Here is a 19,081-nt window from a genome sequence, read left to right as displayed (position 1 = left end):
AAGAAGTGGCCAGTGCCAGACCAGGAAAGATAACAGCCATCAGGTTCTCTGTCCCATTCTTGATGAGGGAATGAGTGAATCAACTTAGGATATTGAAGGAAATCATCATCATCATCATCACCACTGATGAGAGGACAAAAGGCACCTGAAGGCAAAACAAGAGCTGATAACCCACAAACCCCCACCCCTTAAGGCGGACTGTGTATGACATTCCTCCCCCACTTGTGACCGCCTAAGAACAAAGGCAGGGAGACACAAATGGTCAACTGAAAAAGATTATAGTCATGCAGGATAAGAAACTCCACTACAGTTTGTAACTGTCTTAATGATTTACAAGAAAAACACAATATTGATAATAGCCAGACTTCGAGGAATCTATAGACTCAATTTCCTGGAGCCTCAATGTCACTTTCACCTCCACAGGATAGAAAACCCTATATAGTCAGTCACTCTGTATAATCACAGCGCAGGTCTCTCTGAGTGCGGGTCCTGTACCTGTGCCATAATAAAAGCACCACTTTGCACTCTAAAACATCTCAAAAATTCTTTCTTGACCATGGCCCTCCACAATCCAGCATCATCATCATCATCCATTTATTGATCATTTACTATATGCTCAGACATTGTATATTGCTTATCTAGTTTTACCCCTCTCAAACTACCTTGTTGAGATCTAGGTATAAAATCCTTCAACGTACATATTTAAACTGAGAGTCTACACATGGCTTTCTTTAGAGCTTCTTCCCCTCTGCACGGAGCTGACTCCTGATTTCTGAGAGAAGAAAGGACAGAATTGTGGAAATTTTTATTACAATTTCTACCGGAATAAGGATTCAAATCTCACAAAGACAACTTTTGAGAAGTGTAATAACTCCTTTTCTTGAGTTAACTGTTTACACTCAGATTCACCTTTGTCCTATTTTTATTTTGATATCTTATAGAACATTCTACAACAAATTTCATAGAAGACTTTTAACCAAAAGAATAAAATTTAGACTTTTTAAATGGGTTCAATATGGAATCTAGAGAGAAAAAGATTATTTCTTAGTGTTTTAACTTTAGTTCCTCTAAAATGAGAATAATTTTATTTGACATGTTATTTTTTCGGATGCCTCTATCCCTTCATTGTAATACTCTAACCCCAAATCCATTTGACTGAATGTTAGAAAAGTAAATGTACTTTGAGTTGAATAACTTCAAAGTTGTTGGAAAACTTTTGAAACTGATTTTAGTAATTATTTAATTATGATGTTTTCCTTCACACATAATTTTTAAGTTATAACTTCATTTTGTTGTTCATCTTCTCTTTTAGAAAACAGATTTTTAAACTCAACGCACCAACCAAGTATTTTCAGATGAAAATTATAATTATGTAGTGGTTTGAATGTTTTCAAAATCCTCTTTCCAAAGGCTGCCTTCAGTTGAGCTCATTGATATTTCCCCCAGTTGTTTAGAAATATATGTCAACTTCTTTATAAGCGCTAATTAAAAGAAGTCACTGATTTACAAAGGGTGATTTTTCAAACACATGTATACACACACACACACGCACACACAGCATCAAGAGAGTACAGAAAGTGAAGTTACAGCTCTAAAATATCTTCTCTTTCTCTAAGATTAAAACTTAAAGGCATACACATCACTGTAATTGGACCAAAATGTGAGAAGGAATCTATTACACCATCTTAATAACTATTTTTTAACTTTGTAAGTTAAATCCAGCTCTTAAAACTTAGAAAGCAGGGGCACCTGGGTGGCTCAGTCGTTAAGCGTCTGCCTTCAGCTCAGGTCATGATCCCAGGGTCCTGGGATCAAGCCCCACATCAGGCTCCCTGCTCAGTGGGAAGCCTGCTTCTCCCTCTCCCACTCCCCTTGCTTGTGTTCCCTCTCTTGCTGTCTCTCTCTGTGAAATAAATAAATAAAATCTTTAAAAAAAAAACTTAGAAAGCATTTTATATAATTTCTCCAAAATTAAAAAAAAATAACTTACCTTCTAACATGAAATTTAAAAACTTCTGTGAAAACATTTAGTTGGATATCTGGAATTTTTTCCTGAATTGATTGGACATATGATTTTACAGATCCAGATTATCCTTATAACAGGTAGTTATCATTTCTATTTGTCAAACCAGGTATATTTTACCTGCCCGGCCCTTTTTTTTTTCCAGAGAAGCCTCTACTATGTACTTTGAAAATTTTTGTATTTTGTTTATTTCACACTTTAATTTTCCTACTTCTTTAACCATTGTTCTGTAAGGACATCTTTCTCCTCCGACAAAAACATCATTCTGAAAGTTCTGACCTATATCAGGTATTTCTGTCTCTCTCCAATTTCATTCAATTGCCACTCACTTAATGAGCTTGACCATTTCACCATGAGCTGGCTTCCTCATCTGTCCTTCCAGCTTTATGTTTGACTGAGCTTCTATTTGCCAAAAGCCTGCTGAATATTTCTATCAAAATGTCTCTCTGGAAACTCAAGCTTCACCTGTCCCAAACTGATGCTATTTTTGTAACAAATATTTTCCCCTAATATCCTCGTGCATCAAATTCATTCTGTATATAACTACCAAAATCCTATTCTCAAATAAAACCCTAAGTCACTTAAGTGCTCAAAAAGCATTTAATGGCTCTCTATTTTTCAGTCAGTAAAATCTCAATCTGTGATTCAAGTTCAGAGAGACAATTAACATGACCCCCCAGTTTTTCCAGTTTCAGCCATGTTTGTACTTCTTTCCCTCTGTCTAGCATGACCTTTTTTTCTGTCATCTTTGAACACCCTCATCAAAGGTCATTAACCGCCTGAGATATCTGATCGGCACTTTTGTGTGAGATAATTTGGGAAATAAAAAGATCTTAAAAATAAAGTAAAACAAACCTATTTAAAACCTCTAAACATACTTTGGAACCAGTTTCTACAAGGAATAATTTACTGCAATGTATTCTCAAATTATCTGAAAAGCAAAATCATAGTAAGAAACATTACATAATGGAAACTAATCCTAGCTAAAACATATGAGACAAATACATTAACAAAAGATAGAGTTACTTTAAAAATAAAATATAACTTTCCATTTATCTTATAAAAATATTAAGATTAGAAATTCTAAACGTAAAGGACATGGATTTATTTAAAAACCATGCCTCCCCCCCACACACACACTAGCTGGATGTTCATAGGTTACAAGTCCTCTTATTTAAATCCTTGTATAGAAAACCAAACATTGCTTCAATGAACAATGAGTCACTTGATTCATAGAAGTGAAAACCTACAATTATGTACTCCAAATGTATATTTTTGTTACAACTGAATGATTCTAAAACACTTCCAATGAAGCATAACACATCAACAGTGACATACTGAAACATCAGAGTCTTCTGGATTGTCAGTGAAAATAATGGATAACCAATTACACTAAGTAGCAAAATATCAATCAGTATATTTTGCATTCTAAAAATAAAAAAATAAGAATTGCTTTATGTTCATTTCATTATTGACTCAATCCTTTTTTTGGAATTACAATATTGCCAGAGACTTTTATTTTTTATTACTAGAATAATAAATGGAGTTGCAGTATATCTACATAGGTGAGAGGGAAATTATTCCCTTAGTTAACCAAGCAGTTATGGAGTTTTTTCTAAAATAAATAAAGACATTTATAAGACATCAAAAACCTAATTTCTATCCAAATTATCATTTATTCTTTTCCTAATTTATTCTTACTATTTCTCAGAAACACTATGATGAAAATCATTACGCATACAGTCTGCTATATATATATATATTTTTTTTAGTTTGCTATATTTTTAATTTGGCTTAATGTTTGTGAAAAAAAAGATGAATAAAATCATAAAGTCACCTATAAATGATATCACAATATCATTTTCCTAAATGAAAATATGAGAGTATTTTTATATCAGAAAAAAATCTAAAATGCTTATATCTCATAAGTACACCCTTTTGCTGTAGTAAAGCAGTATCCTTTTTTGGGTTTTATTTTACTTCCTAAAAATGTGGCCAAAATGAAAATTGTAAGTTCTATTTGTGTGAAAATTGTCATTGGAATTTTGATAGGAATTACACTGAATCTGCATATTGCTTTGGGTAATATGGAATTTTAACAATATTAATTCTTCCAATCTATGAACATGAAATATCTTTCTATTTATTTGTGTCTTCTTCAATTTCTTTCATCAATGTCTTATATTTTTCAGTGTACAGGTCTTTCACCTCCTTGGTTAAATTTACTCCTAGGTATTTTATTCTTTTGGATTTAATTGCAAAGGGGATTTTCTTAATTTCTCTGAAAATTCTTTGTTGCTATATAAAAATGCAACAGATTTTTGTATATTGAATTTGTACCCTACAACTTTACTGAATTCATTTATTAGTTCTAGCAATTTTTTTGGTGGAGTCTAAGATTTTCTATATAGAAAAACCTGTCATCTGCAAGTAGTGACAGTTTTACTTCTTACCAATATGAATGTCTTTTATTTCTTTTCCCTGCCTAACTGCTCTGGCTAGGACTTTCAATACTATGGTGAATAAAAGTGGTGAGAATGGGTAACCCTGTCTTGTTCCCAAAAAGGAAAAGCCTTCAGGTTTTTGCTATTGAGTATGATGTTAGCTGTGGGCTTGTCATATATGCTCTTTATTATGTTGAAGTATGGTCCATCTAAACCCACTTTGTTGAGAGTTTTTATTATAAATGGATGTTAAATTTTGTCAAATGCTTTTTTCTGCATCTACTGAGATGATCATGTTTTTTTTAATTTTTATTTTGTTAATGTGTGTATGTTGAACCATCTTTGCATTCCTTAAATAAATCCTACTTGATCATGGTGTATGATGCTTTTAACATATTGTTAAATTTGGTTTGCTGAAAGCTGGTGGCATCACAATTCCAGACTTACAGCTCTATTACAAAGCTGTCATCGTCAAGACAGTATGGTACTGGCACAAAAACAGACACAGAGATCTATGGAACAGAATAGAGAGCCCAGAAATGGACCCTCAACTCTATGGTCAACAAATCTTTGACAAAGCAGGAAAGAATGTCCAATGGAAAAAAGACAGTCTCTTCAACAAATGGTGTTGGGAAAACTGGACAGCCACATGCAGAAGAATGAAACTGGACCATTTCCTTACACCACACCCAAAAATAGACTCCAAATGGTTGAAAGACCTAAACCTGAGACAGGAGTCCATCAAAATCCTAAAGGAGAACACAGGCAGCAACCTCTTCGACCTCAGCTGCAGCAACTTCTTCCTAGAAACATCGCCAAAGGCAAGGGAAGCCAGGGCAAAAATGAACTATTGGGATTTCATCAAGATAAAAAGCTTTTGCACAGCAAAAGAAACAGTCCACAAAACCAAAAGACAACCAACAGAATGGGAGAATATATTTGCAAATGACATCTCAGATAAAGGGCTAGTATCCAAAATCTATAAAGAACTTATCAAACTCAACACCCAAAGGACAAATAATCGAATCAAGAAATGGGTGGAAGACATGAACAGACATTTTTCCAAAGAAGACATCCAAATGGCCAAGAGACACATGAAAAAGTGCTCAACATCGCTCGGCATCAGGGAAATCCAAATCAAAACCTCAATGAGATACCACCTCACACCAGTCAGAATGGCTAAAATTAACAAGTCAGGAAACGACAAATGTTGGCGGGGATGCGGAGAAAGGGGAACCCTCCTACACTGTTGGTGGGAATGCAAGCTGGTGCAACCCCTCTGGAAAACAGTATGGAGGTTCTTCAAACAGTTGAAACTAGAGCTACCCTACGATCCAGCAATTGCACTACTGGGTATTTACCCCAAAGATACAAATGTAGGGACCCGAAGGGGTACGTGCACCCCGATGTATATAGCAGCAATGTCCACAACAGTCAAACTGTGGAAAGAGCCAAAATGTCCATCAACAGATGAATGGATAAAAAAGAAGTGGTATGTATATACAATGGAATATTATGCAGCCATCAAAAGGAATGAGATCTTGCTATTTGCAACGACGTGGATGGAACTGGAGGGTGTTATGCTGAGTGAAATAAGTCAATCAGAGAAAGACATGTATCATATGACCTCACTGATATGAGGAATTCTTAATCTCAGGAAACAAAGTGAGGGTTGCTGGAGTGGTGGGAGGGATGGGGTGGCTGGGTGATAGACATTGGGGAGGGTATGTGCTATGGTGAGTGCTGTGAACTGTGCAAGACTGTTGAATCACAGACCTGTACCTCTGAAACAAATAATGCAATATATGTTAAGAAAAAAGAAGACGAAGAAGAAGAAGAAGAAGAAGAAGAAGAAGAAGAAGAAGAAGAAGAAGAAGAAGAAGAAGATAGCAGGTGGGGAAGAATGAAGGGGGGGAAATTGGAGGGGGAGATGAACCATGAGAGACGATGGACTCTGAATAACAAACTGAGGGTTCTAGAGGGGTGGAGGGGTGGGGGGATGGGTTAGCCTGGTGATGGATATTAAAGAGGGCACGTTCTGCGTGGAGTACTGGGTGTTATATGCAAATAATGAATCATGGAACACTGCATCGAAAACTAATGATGTAATGTATGGTGATTAACATAACAAAATATTTAAAGAAAAAAAATTTGGTTTGCTGATATTTTGTTGAAAGTTTTGCATCTATGTCCATCAGTGATATTGGCCTGCAGTTTTGTGTGTGTGTGTCGTCCTTGTCTAGTTTCAGTATCAGGGTAACGTTGGTCCATTAAAATGACTTTGGAAGTGTTCCCTCCTCTTCAAATTTGGAAGAGTTTGAGGATGACCGGTATTCAATCTTCTTTGAATGTTTGGTAGAATTCACCATTGAAGCCAATTGATCCTGTACTTTTGTTTGTTAGGAGTTTTTGATTACTGACTTAATCTTCTTACTAGTAATTAGTCTATTCAGATTTTTTTATTTCTTATGATTCATTCAGTCTTGGAAGATCATATATTTCTAGGAATGTATCCACTTCTAGGTTGTCCAATTTTTTGGCGTATATTTGTTTATAGTAGTCCATTATAGCCTTTTGTATTTTTTTGCTATCAGTTGTAACTTCTCTTTAATTTCTAATTTTATTTATATGAGCTTCTTCTCTTTTATTCTTAGTGAGGTTAGTTGTAAGTTTGTTATTTTCATTAATCTTTTCAAAGAAGCAACTCCTAGTTTCATTGATTGCTTCTACTGTCTTTTTAGTCTATATTTCATTTATTTTCACCTTGATTTTTATCATTTCCTTTCTTCTACTAATAATTTCACTTATATCTGGAATCTATAAAAAATAAAACAAAGGAATAAACAAAACAAAACTCAAAGATTCAGAGAACACAATTGTGGTTGCCAGAGGGCAGGAGGTTTGGGGGATTGGGCAAAATGGGGGAAGGAGATCAGGAGGGACAAACTTCCAGTTATAAAATAAATAAATCCTGGGGATATGTATTACCAGGACTCTTGTTAATAATATTGTATTGCATTTGAAAGTGCTAACAAAGTAAATCTTAGAAGTCCTCATCAAATGAACAAAAATTGTGACTTTGTATGGTGAACAGATGGTGAATAGACTTAATGTAGATATCATTTCACAATGTATACAAATGTCAAATCATTGTTGCAAACCTAAAACTAATATAATGTATCTCAATTATACTTCAATAAGAAAGGAAATTATAGCCATTCAATTATAAGTCTGGAAATAGCACACCTATTTTCACATTAATTATAAATACAATTTGGTTATAGTATAGCAGTAAGACATGGCTTGATATAGAAAATTAAAGAGAACCAAGTTTAGAGATTTTTAGCCTCAGTGAAATTATCAATTAATAACAATTAGGAAATATAGACTCTGATAATTACATCAAAATATGTAATATTCATTAAATCAACTTTGAGAAAAGCAGAACATAAAAAGCATTATAATAATCTATCTTAGCTCAGGGTGTTTTATTATATAAAGATCCTAGATCAAACAGATTGACACATATGTTTGCTGGTGTTTATTTTAATATAATATAATGCTAAGCTATAAATCTTTATAGGATAATCAATGTCAACAACTAATCTACTAATATTACTATCATAAGAAAGACATAATTGCATAAATTCAAAGAGATGGGTAATGATTAGCATGATAGATGCCTTGTAAATCATAATAATGCCACATAAATTACATTTGTTGATATGATCACAATATCCAACATTTCTAAGATTTATATTGCTTATTTAAAAATTGCAGGAAAGATTCAGTGTCCCCAAACCAAGACTTCTAAAACAATTTGATAAGCAGCGTTTCCATATCTTCAATGTCATAAGCATAAAATAGCAAAAATCTAGGAATCTTACCTGATTTTAAGTGAAAATATTCACCTTAAGTTTAATTTAAAATGTTACTTTTAAAACAAATGTAAAGTATATAACTCAATCTTTCATGGGAAATCATACTGGTAAACTACAAAAAAACTACAAAAAGTGCTATAAAATTATTAAGACCAGAAATAATGATAGCCTCTGCAGTAGCTTATAGAGTGAACACAAATTCTTCCCATTGGTGTATGTCCTTTGTAAACCGACTTTACTGTTTTACCATCAGGAGATAGAGTCAAATTCTCCAATGAATTTGGGCTCAATCTTGTGACTTTTATTAGCTAATGGGGCGTGGACAAACTGACTATAAGCAGAGCCTTGAGTTGCACTTGCACATGGGGGCTGCCTTCTTTTGCTGCTGCGAGCCATCACGTTTTCATGTGATCAAGCAGTGACTAACCTAAATGATGAAAGACTATATGTAATGTCATCTCGGCCATCATGGCCAACTGACAAATACCTGTGAGGACAGTCTAGATTTTCCATCCCCAGGCCCGTTAGTACAAACTAGAAAAACTGCCTGAATATGCAAAAATTTGAGAGGAATAATAAATGCTTATGGTTTTAAGGTGTTAAGTTTTGTGTTAAAGCCTTTTTTTTTAGCAAAAGCTATCTGAATCAGTCTTCAAATATTGCTTTTAAGCAATTAAACTATTTTTCATAACTATTATAACAAAAATAGTTTAATAAACAACATGATTACAGCAAACAATAAGTTAAATGTGACATTATCGTATGACATAAAATTCTTAATTAACCAAAATTAATAGTTTATATACTTCCCTATTAAAACCATATGCCTGTCCACTAATTTTATGAATTTTGAAATAACATACAAGGTTAGATATTTGATTGAATACTCAGCTAATTAAACATTATTCCAAATGTAGTGTAAAGCACTTGGAAATACTAGAATTACTTTCTCTGCAAAGCCTTTTGCTATATTGGATGATTTCCCAAGTTCTCTCTAATAAACTCTGTTATCTGGTACGGTCAAGAGTATTTTGACTCTATTTCCGTCCTTTAGATTTTCATGATCAGAAGAAGAAGCCAAGATGGTGAAACTGTATTAAGCTGAGTGAACTGCAACATGAAATGCTGATTGCAAATCATAGATGAAGAGGGCAAGAATGACATGGTGGTACTTCAGCACTGATTTTAAAAAGATCAAAAAGCAATAAATGCAGGCATTTGTATAAATTATGTTAAATTTCTCCTTTTGTACTTGAAGACAAAGTAAGAATAATAGAAATATAATTCACTTCACAAATACTTCCTGGCAAGAAATGCAATGGCAGACAATTACTAATTACACCTAAAATTTATTGAAGACCATTATTTGCAATAATTTATATTTCAAGAAATAAGAAAGAGATAGTAAAATTAACTTAAATATTTTATCAGGGAAAAATACCACTACAATAACTTTTACTTAACTAATAACTACTGCATAAGTAGGCAATGATGCAGTGACTACAGGGCATACAAGAGCTATGACATTTAATTAACCATTCCTCTTATTGTTTCCTTCCTTATTTCCCAGACATTTAATTTTCTAAATTAATACTTTCGTGACCTGGTTAAAGACTAGAACCATGTAATTCATCCTTAGAGTGGTGTCAGGGTCAAAGAAACAATTTACAGCACAAAGTAAATTTTAATAGTTCAAAACCTTACTTTGCATATCTCAAAATCTATGAAAAGAATCTGAATACATAATTATTTTTCTGCCCCATCCATGTTTATAGAATCTGACAAATGCCTCCTGTACTTTTCAGCTTTTCTCTCCCTCTCTCCATTCTTTTTCTCCTTTCCTGAATTATGTAGATTGACCTAGCCTTTTTTTTTTAAAGCAAGAAAGACTGCTTTCTCTAGGTTTTTAACTAAAAAGAAAAGAGAGAAAATGACAATATCCTCTGGGATCTTGAGGGATAGTGTGAAAACTAGGGCCTTGAAATGATTTCAAATTTTTGGCCCGTGACATATACTTTTTATAATAATTTTAAAAAACTGAAGTGTCTTAATTAAATTTGTATTCTGTTCTCATGTTTCATTTCATTATCTAATATAAATTCTACTAACAAATTGGTGGGCATTTTTCATCATATTTTCCTTTTTTTATAAAAAATACACAAACTATATTCACATAGAAGAATTTTTCAGTTGTTCTTGAAAAGGAGAGAAAGAAAAATAAGACAGAAATGCAAGAATGACTCAGCAGTATGATAAAATGCTTTTATATTAGAGGATGTTTAATACCTATGTATAAACAATTTCTAAAATGAAATTTTAGACTTCCTGTAAAATAAAAGCATTTTATCACATTGCATATCAAAATGTAAATACTCCATCTCCTTAAAACTTTTGTGAGGTCTTTACAGAATTAAAAAAAATCATGTGTGAATATATCTGTTCATTTTAGAGGATTAAGAAAATAGGGAAATTCAGGAAATGACAGAAATCCATATTTGGGTAAATATCATAGCAGAAGTAAATCTTTCATATGATACAGGGGGAAAAACAAATCAAAACATCAATAGTGACAGAAAATTGGAGCCAGAGGACCTAAGTTCCCTGGAAATCCATACAAATCTTATAAGTGGACTTGAAGCTATATATAAAAAAAATCTTAAAGATTCAACCAAAAAAACTGTTGGAACCAAACAAATTTGTAAAGTTGCAGGATATAACTTTAAGTTTCTAAAAAGCAGGATGACCAAGGGCAATATATAGATTCATTGTAATAATAATGTTACACTTAGCATTAATAACATTAATAAAACCAAAATTACATCTAATTAACTTACTCTTTTCTTAGTCTCTGGAAATTTTAAGATCTTGATATGTCTTAATAAGTTTGTGATAAAGATTACTTATTTTGCCACACGTGCTATTTAAAGCAGGTTCTGATTTATAGGAGGCTGCTTTTACTTCAAAAGAGATTTCAATCGTTATGGAGATAGAAAGTTAACAAGTAGAGATTATACCTTAAATCTTTCAATTATTTTATTAATGCAAATCAAAAGAAAATCAGAGAAGGGGAAGTATCTGAAAAAGCAAAAATTGTGACTATAATAAAGTATGAGCTTTTATGATTAGGAAGCATACAATGATAAAATATGGACAGAATGGTAGTTACCGTATTTGTAATTGGATTTTATTGTGATAGCTCTCCTGAGTGTACAATGAATGAAGTGTAGGATGACACTAAAAATATTGGTCAAAACCAGTGTTTTTCCAGGTATAATGCAGGCGTACCAGAGATCCAACAGATTCTTCTCATGGATGGGCCAGATCTCCATTTCCATTTGCATTATATTGCTTTTATCTTTTTCAAGATTTCATTTGAATTAACAATCTCATATCTAGAAATCATTTATAAACCATCAACTGAGTAAATATGAATATTTTAATTGGTAATAACTAAAAGTAACAGATTTTAGTATTAAGATACTGAGTATTTCTGTTTAAAAATATATCTTTATCTATGGCTCAGTCTAATGCCTTCTAATAAAATTTCTAACATTCTATGTCTCAGAAATATTTAAAAGAATGACTGTCTACCACATTAAAATACAGCAACCCCAAATAATGGGTAAGAACGAAGAGCTTTTCCAGTTAATGAAAAATCTGTTTATTATTTTTAAAGAAATACATTTCATTAACTTGAAATATAATATACTAAGCAAAAGTAAGATAATATCACAGTTTAGAGTGTCAGTGCCTTAGGGATAAATTCCAAATTCCTTAGCATTCAAAGCCTGCATGTATAAAGCCATAAGCTGCATTCCAAATCAGTGTTCCCTTGATCCTTTATATCTTTGTTCTTCAAATGTTTTTTTGCTCACTAGACTCCCTAAAATATTTTTAAAACTATGTCCCCTCAAATACTTTTAAGCTGACATTTGAAATATTTTTGTCATCTGAAGTTTAATGTTTACAAGGGATAAACTATCTGGCACTATCTATTGTATATGTATTTTAAATGTATTTTGTGGAATGTTCCAATTTTGGGGAGTTCTACATTGAGCTTATCCAAATGATACAACACATCTGCCATCTAACCTAAATCATCAGTAAAACCAGTCTTACTTTCTATCAAAAAAATGTTTGAATGTTACGTTTCAAATAAATATATTAATATTATCCCACGATGACTACCTTATTTTTTATTTATAAGTCTAAAAGAGAGATTTCTGCCATGAGTTTATGGTCTGGAGGAATGCATATGTTGCCCTTTCAACAGTCTTACCCAGCCACTGATACTTTTCCAATCTCTATTGCTTTTACATTTAATATTGACTTATCAATCTATCTATCAACTTTTTACTTTTACTTCCTGGGCAGTGTATCTTCAAACTTTTTTTATTGCTTAACCAACCACTTCTCCCTCACTCTAAACTTCTTATATTCTCAACAATATTTTTAAAAATGTAAAAAAAAAATGACCAATGACAGTCTTTTACTTCTGTAAAACAGCAAAGAGTAGTAGCGGTAGAGAAGCAGGAAAAAGAGAAGTAGCTGCTACAGGGCCCTTCTCAGGGAGATCAAATTTAGGAAAGAGTGCATTTGAAACTTGAGAGTCTAGAAAGGATAACTCCACGCCTTGTTACCCACTGGAAAGCCTTGAGACACACTTAGGATGTGCCTGCCTGGATTTGATATGATTCCTCATATCAAAACAAACTGTTCTATTTACTGTTTCCTAAGCAATGTTTTTTATAAATTATTTTCTTGCTCATAAAAATTCTGTAATTTCAAATTCAAGCCTCAATCAATCATTGTTTAAAGCCCAGCTGAAATTCTCTCCTATGGAGGTGTACCAGCTTGATCCATAGATACTAATCTTGTGTGGAAGACCCATTTCAAAGCGAAAATACTGCCACTAAGATTATTCCCAAACTCAGTTCCCAGGGCAGACATCTAGGACAAAGAACTAGAGAAAAAAAAAAAATAACGTGTAAACTAATGCAAACAACTTTATCTACCAACATCATAGGCATAAGAATCATAAGGCAGATCATTTTGTGGCTCAAGTACAGACAGGATCATAATAAACACATAAAGCTCTGAAAATTCAAAATTAGATCTGTTCTTTTCAATTCTTTTTAGAGAATGCAAGCGAGAACTACTTTGCTTCTTTATGAGTATGATGTTAATATGGCTACTATTTCTTATGCTATATATGGCAATTCTAGGATCTAATTCACCACATGTTTATATTGGTTAAAAACTTGTGAAACAAACACAGAATATTTAGGGCTAGTAGGGTTGCCTATTCCAATTGTATAATATGACAGAGAAACATCTTTTTGTGTGATTTTAATTTATATTTTTTGAATATACTAACCATTCATTCTCTCAGTAAAATAAACACTCACTAAGATGTATATATTTTTCAGTACGCACACATACTAATAAGTTTAAAAAATTCACTGGGCTTTTAATCTAGCAGACACAGTTGTAGGAAGTGCTCAAAACATAGGATTGTCACCTTCATGGTGTTTATACCTTTTGTATTTTTTCCTTTGAAATTCAAATAAAGTGTTACACATTCCCCACTGTAGAATCCATTACATCTGTGACACTTGAAAGAAAAGAGAAAATACCTTGCCAAATTGAACATAATATTTGAAGAGCTAATAGCTAGGGCAGTGTTTTTCAAATCACACACATTAAAAGGCCATTAAATCAATTTGGTGGGTTGCAACAAATATATATATATATATATATATATATATATATATATATGAAAAATTAATTATTTAATTCAATCGAAATTAAAATAGGATGGCCTTGCTATAATATATTAAATTAGAAAAAAATCGGAGTGTATACTAGGCTACAATGTAAAATTTGTTTCTCACTGTGGTTCATATTCAAAAAAGTTTGAAAAATTCTGAACTAATAGGTGTGTTGCCAATATTTTCTCTGTGGTCTGCTCCCAGAACTCTAGACATTTTCAGTAAATCCCTTTCCTCATCATGACTAAGATGATCCTATATACCAATAGTGTGCCCACACGCTCATGTAGATATGTAAGTTTGGGGCTAGTGAAGAAATCCAGTTGGAGTGCAATTTCTTTTAGTTCCATTATAAGAAATGACACTGATACTTCATTAAAATCCCACTCAATAGAAAGTGGCATTCAATATAACAACGATCTACTTTTCATCTCATGCAAGAAAAATTCTTAAAGGGCCTAAGTACCTATTTTAAAACAAACTCTATAGCAAGGATTTTAGAAAACATACTTTATAGAAAGTATGCAATATTTCATAAATTGAATACTGATAAAATTCTGGAGAAATCCCCTTCACCTTTTCTTCCTGACAAGACTTAGCTTATTCCGCTCATGGATGTAGAGATTTCCCAGTAGTTAAGGGCATGGTTATAAGAGTCTGACAAACCTGTATTTGATCCTTGTCCCACAACTTTTTGTGACTCTCAGGTAAGTTATATAACTTCCTTGAGCCACGTGCTTTTTTCTCATCTGTAAAGTGAATGTAATAATGTCTACTTCATGTGGGTTGCTGTGAGAATTAGATAAGCATACATACCAGGTCCTTCACATAGCAGTTAGCATATGGAAAGTACTTAATAATTGGTAGCAGGAGCTATTGGAGATGAATGAGCAGGTATTTGATGCTTAAGTATTTGTGCTTCTTCAGGCAGGTAATTCCTAACACTGAATTATATTGTTATATCAGATTATTGTAAGGCATTAAAAGATGTAATATTTACTAGCATCTCAATTTTACTCTATGTTTACTATATCTCTGTTCCAGGTTCTCTGCAACAGATTGCCCCCCCCAAAAAAAAGATTCTGATTCTGTATGTAACAGCAACCTGAGCTAATGGGTGCTTCTCTTTTGTTCTGGGTTTGCTGTGTCATTATCTCACATATTTTCTTGAAAAGTAGTAAGTGAAGGGCTGTGTGTGTGTGTGTGTGTGTGTGTGTGTGTGTGTGCGTGTCTTGGTAGAGAAGAGAACCATGTAACTTGTTTACATGTTGGTTATAAAGGTAGCTGATTAAGTATGAGGTGACAAGAAAATCTTGATTTCTCTGCAAGGCCTCAGTGGAGTCTGGGAGACCACACTAGTGAGAGGACAGTCACAGAAAATCCCTAAAAAAAAATACAGTATTTTTTGGACTCTCCCTGTAGGTTTTTTTGTTGTTGTTTTTGTTGTTTCTAAGTCCAGGGAATATTTTCCTTGACAAGTAATTTCACCTATGCTTACATAGTCAGTAACGTCAAACTGTCTCCCAGTTTAATGATAATTTCCTACCATGGTATTATTATTTTTTCTCTTGTTCGTAAACAAGGTCTACTACCCAATGTGCTCAAACTGTTCCCATACCTTCTTCCATGGGTCCAGCCCTGCACTCCACATACATAATTAGAAATATGGGTTTCCTGGAGAATATGTAAAAAAGGATTAATTTGGAGAGTCTGATGAATTGTTAAAAGCAGTAACTCAAGACAGGAAGACTGAGATTCTAGTCACAGTATTAAGATTTTTGTTGTGTGATTTAAGGCAGCTGGACTGCCATATATAAATGAAGACAAAATCTCCTCACGGATAGCAGAATGGATTAAGTAAGGTTAGTATGTATAAAAATGGTTTGTAAAGTGCAATGTTTAATGTTCAGGATTGTTTAATAAAAAATTGTTACCTCATGAACAAAAAAAAGAGATTGTCTCAGTAATAAAAAAGTGCTCTGATGTTTGAGTATCTTTTCATGAAATTCAATCAATACGTTAAAAAATAAAAGTCATATTAATAGATATATTAAAATGTGATAAAAACTATTTTGTTTCTGGGGCACCTGGGTGGTGCAGTCAGTTAAGTGTCCCACTCTTGTTTCCGGTTCAGGTCATGATCTCAGGGTCCTGAGATTGAGCCCCGCATTGGGCTCCACACTCAGTGGGAGTCTGCTTAAGATTCTCTCTCCCTTTACCTCCACCCCTCCTGCTCATGCCTTCTTTCTCTCTAAAATAAATAAGTAGTTTAAAAAAAAAACCTTCTGATTAAGCCATAATCAAGCTAATAATGGAAGGATAAATTTTCAGTCTTCATTTTAGTTGGCCTATCAGAAACAGTTCTTCACTCTATCAACCTGGAAACACTTTCTTCTTTCTGCTTCAAAGATACCACATTCTTTTGGTTTTCCTCCTACTTCAAACTCCTTTCCTTCTTAGTCTGTGTTTGGTTCTTCCACTTCTTTCCAAACTATTCAATTTTGGATGCCCAAGGATTCATTCAATAAACTTCCTTAAATTTTCTATTTACACTCACTTACTTGATATCCTTGTCTAATCTCATGTATTGAAATCAGGTAGATAGATACATAGGCAGGCAGATAGAGACAGACAATATCTCTAATTTATATCTCTAACTTGCACCTCCAACATGAACTCCAGACTCATGGATCCACCTGTATAACCTGAAATACATGCTCTCCTAATAGGCAAATTAACAGTTCCAAAAATGTGCTCTCAATCTTCCCCCACTCCCTACTTTCCCCCAATTGGTTAATAGCAACTCAGAACAAAAATTTTGATATAATATTAGATTATCTCTTATTATTACATCTTATTTATAGTGTGTCAGCAAATCCTTAAACTCTACTTTCAAAATATACTCTTTCATAATAATACATATCACATAGTAAGGATGAATGAGCTAAAATATGCAAAGCATTTAATGTAATGTTTGACTTTTATTAAAAGTAATATTTCTCTTAGTAGGGTTGGACAATACTATTATTTTAATAATAAAAGCATTAGGGTCTACTATGAACTTATTTTAGACATGAAAAAAGTAAGGCACAGAGAAGTTAAATAAAGTAATTAGTCAAAACTGCTAACTCACAGAGCCAGGATTTGAAACCAGGAATTTGACTCTAGAGTTCTAGTGTAAGCTGATTGTTAGCTGTTATTATTAAAAATCATTATTGGCCAAGAATGATTGTAAATATAATAGAAATAATAAAATTTTAAAAAAATGGTCAGAATATATCCACACCAAAAAGAACAGCTTTTTTATATAAGCACAAATGCCGATGAGAAAAGTGAATGGAAAAGCCATTCCTATATGCAGTAAGAACCATAATGTGATTGACAACAAATTTGTAATGCTTATATGAAAACGATATTAAGAAATGTTCCTAAGCAACGCAAAGTAAGTTCTAAAAAAAAATCAAAAGAGAAGCCATGTTCCTAGATAAGATAACTCGAAACTATAAAGATGTCAATTTCCCACAAATTATATTAACCATAATTAAGTTCTCAACAGGAATTTTTATGAGACTTGACAGCTGATTATTAAGTTCATTTGGAAGAGAAAATGTACAATAGGCAAAAACTTCTGAAAAAGAGTAATAAAAAAGAACTTGCTCTCACAGTTATAAAAAAAATTTTTCCTAAAGTTTGGTTTTAGTCTAAGCATGTCAATAGAACAAAACAGAGAGACCAGAAATAAATCCATGTACATTGAAGAATGTAGCATATGAGAAAGTCATTTTTCAAATCAGTGATAGGACAAATGGATTATTCAAATTATAGTATTAGGGACTATTGGCCATGATGAAAGAAAAGAAAGAAAGAAAGAAAGAAAGAAAGAAAGAAAGAAAGAAAGAAAGAAAGAAAGAAAGAAAGAAAGAAAGAAAGAAAGAAAGAAAGAAAGAAAGGAAAGGAAGGAAGGAAGGAAGGAAGGAAGGAAGGAAGGAAGGAAGGAAGGAAGAAAGAAAGAAAGAAAGAAAGAAAGAAAGAAAGAAAGAAAGAAAGAAAGAAAGAAAGAAAGGAAGGAAGGAAGGAAGGAAGGAAGAAAGAAAGAAAAAGAAAGAAAGAAAGAAAAGAGAAGAGAGAGAAGAGAGAGGAAAAGAAAAAAGAAAAGAAAAGAAAAGAAAAAGGAATGAAGGAGGGAAGGAGGATTTTACCTAATACTATACATCCAAATAGAAAAGTTTTCAAAATCTTCTCTCCTTCACTGCTTAAAAAATTAAACCATAATTCTTTCTCTTCTTTAAAGATTTTATTTATCCATTTGAGAGAGACAGAGTAAGAGAGAGAGCATTAGCGGCATGGTGGGGGTGGCGGGGAGGGGCAAAGGGAGAGGGAGAAGCAGACTCCCTCCTGAGCATGGAGCTCCATCCCAGAGCCCCGAGATCATGACCTGAGCTGAAGGCAGACACTTAACTGACTGAGCCACCCAGGCGCCCCACAAATCTTTCTTTTAAAAATTATTTTTTTCTTGGAACAGCTGACAATTTTGATTTAACCTTACGCTATAAACTTGAAAAAGTGGAAGCCAAGAAAAGAAAGCAATTACTTCAGAGTACCTTATAACATGTATCCCTACCCTACTTTCATCTGTATCACCAGAAAGAAAAGGAGTGTTAATATATTTCAGAGAAGTCTAACCTAAATAAACGTAGGTGGATAGAGGAAAAGATGGTGGCAAAGTAAATGGTACTGAATAAAGTCTACCAAGAATATATGTACCACTGGAAGAATTCTTCACAGGCAGAAAGGGCCAGTAAGACCCACAGAATTAAAACTGTCTGCATCTGGTTGGCATGTCATTTTGTAGTACTTCAGACAGGGGAAAAAAGTCCCCTCTCTCCTCCTCTTCCCAGCAACCATCTCGCTGGTGAAACAAAGTAACTAAGACAGTAATTCCCCTACCTCACATTGTGACTC

At 33.3% G+C, this 19,081-nt stretch overlaps 1 protein-coding gene across 3 annotated transcripts in view; it reads right to left on the bottom strand.

Annotated features, from left to right (window-relative positions):
* The window catches only part of SGCZ (sarcoglycan zeta), a 463,311-nt gene that overhangs the window by 180,652 nt on the left and 263,578 nt on the right, over nucleotides 1–19,081 (bottom strand). The gene's annotated exons all lie outside the window — the stretch shown is intronic.

Source organism: Eumetopias jubatus, unplaced genomic scaffold, assembly GCF_037043125.1.
Source record: "Eumetopias jubatus isolate StellerSeaLion01/CBP00866 unplaced genomic scaffold, mEumJub1_p1.0 scaffold_2, whole genome shotgun sequence".
Lineage (NCBI taxonomy): Eukaryota > Metazoa > Chordata > Mammalia > Carnivora > Otariidae > Eumetopias > Eumetopias jubatus.
This window is presented reverse-complemented; position numbering and strand designations above follow the sequence as displayed.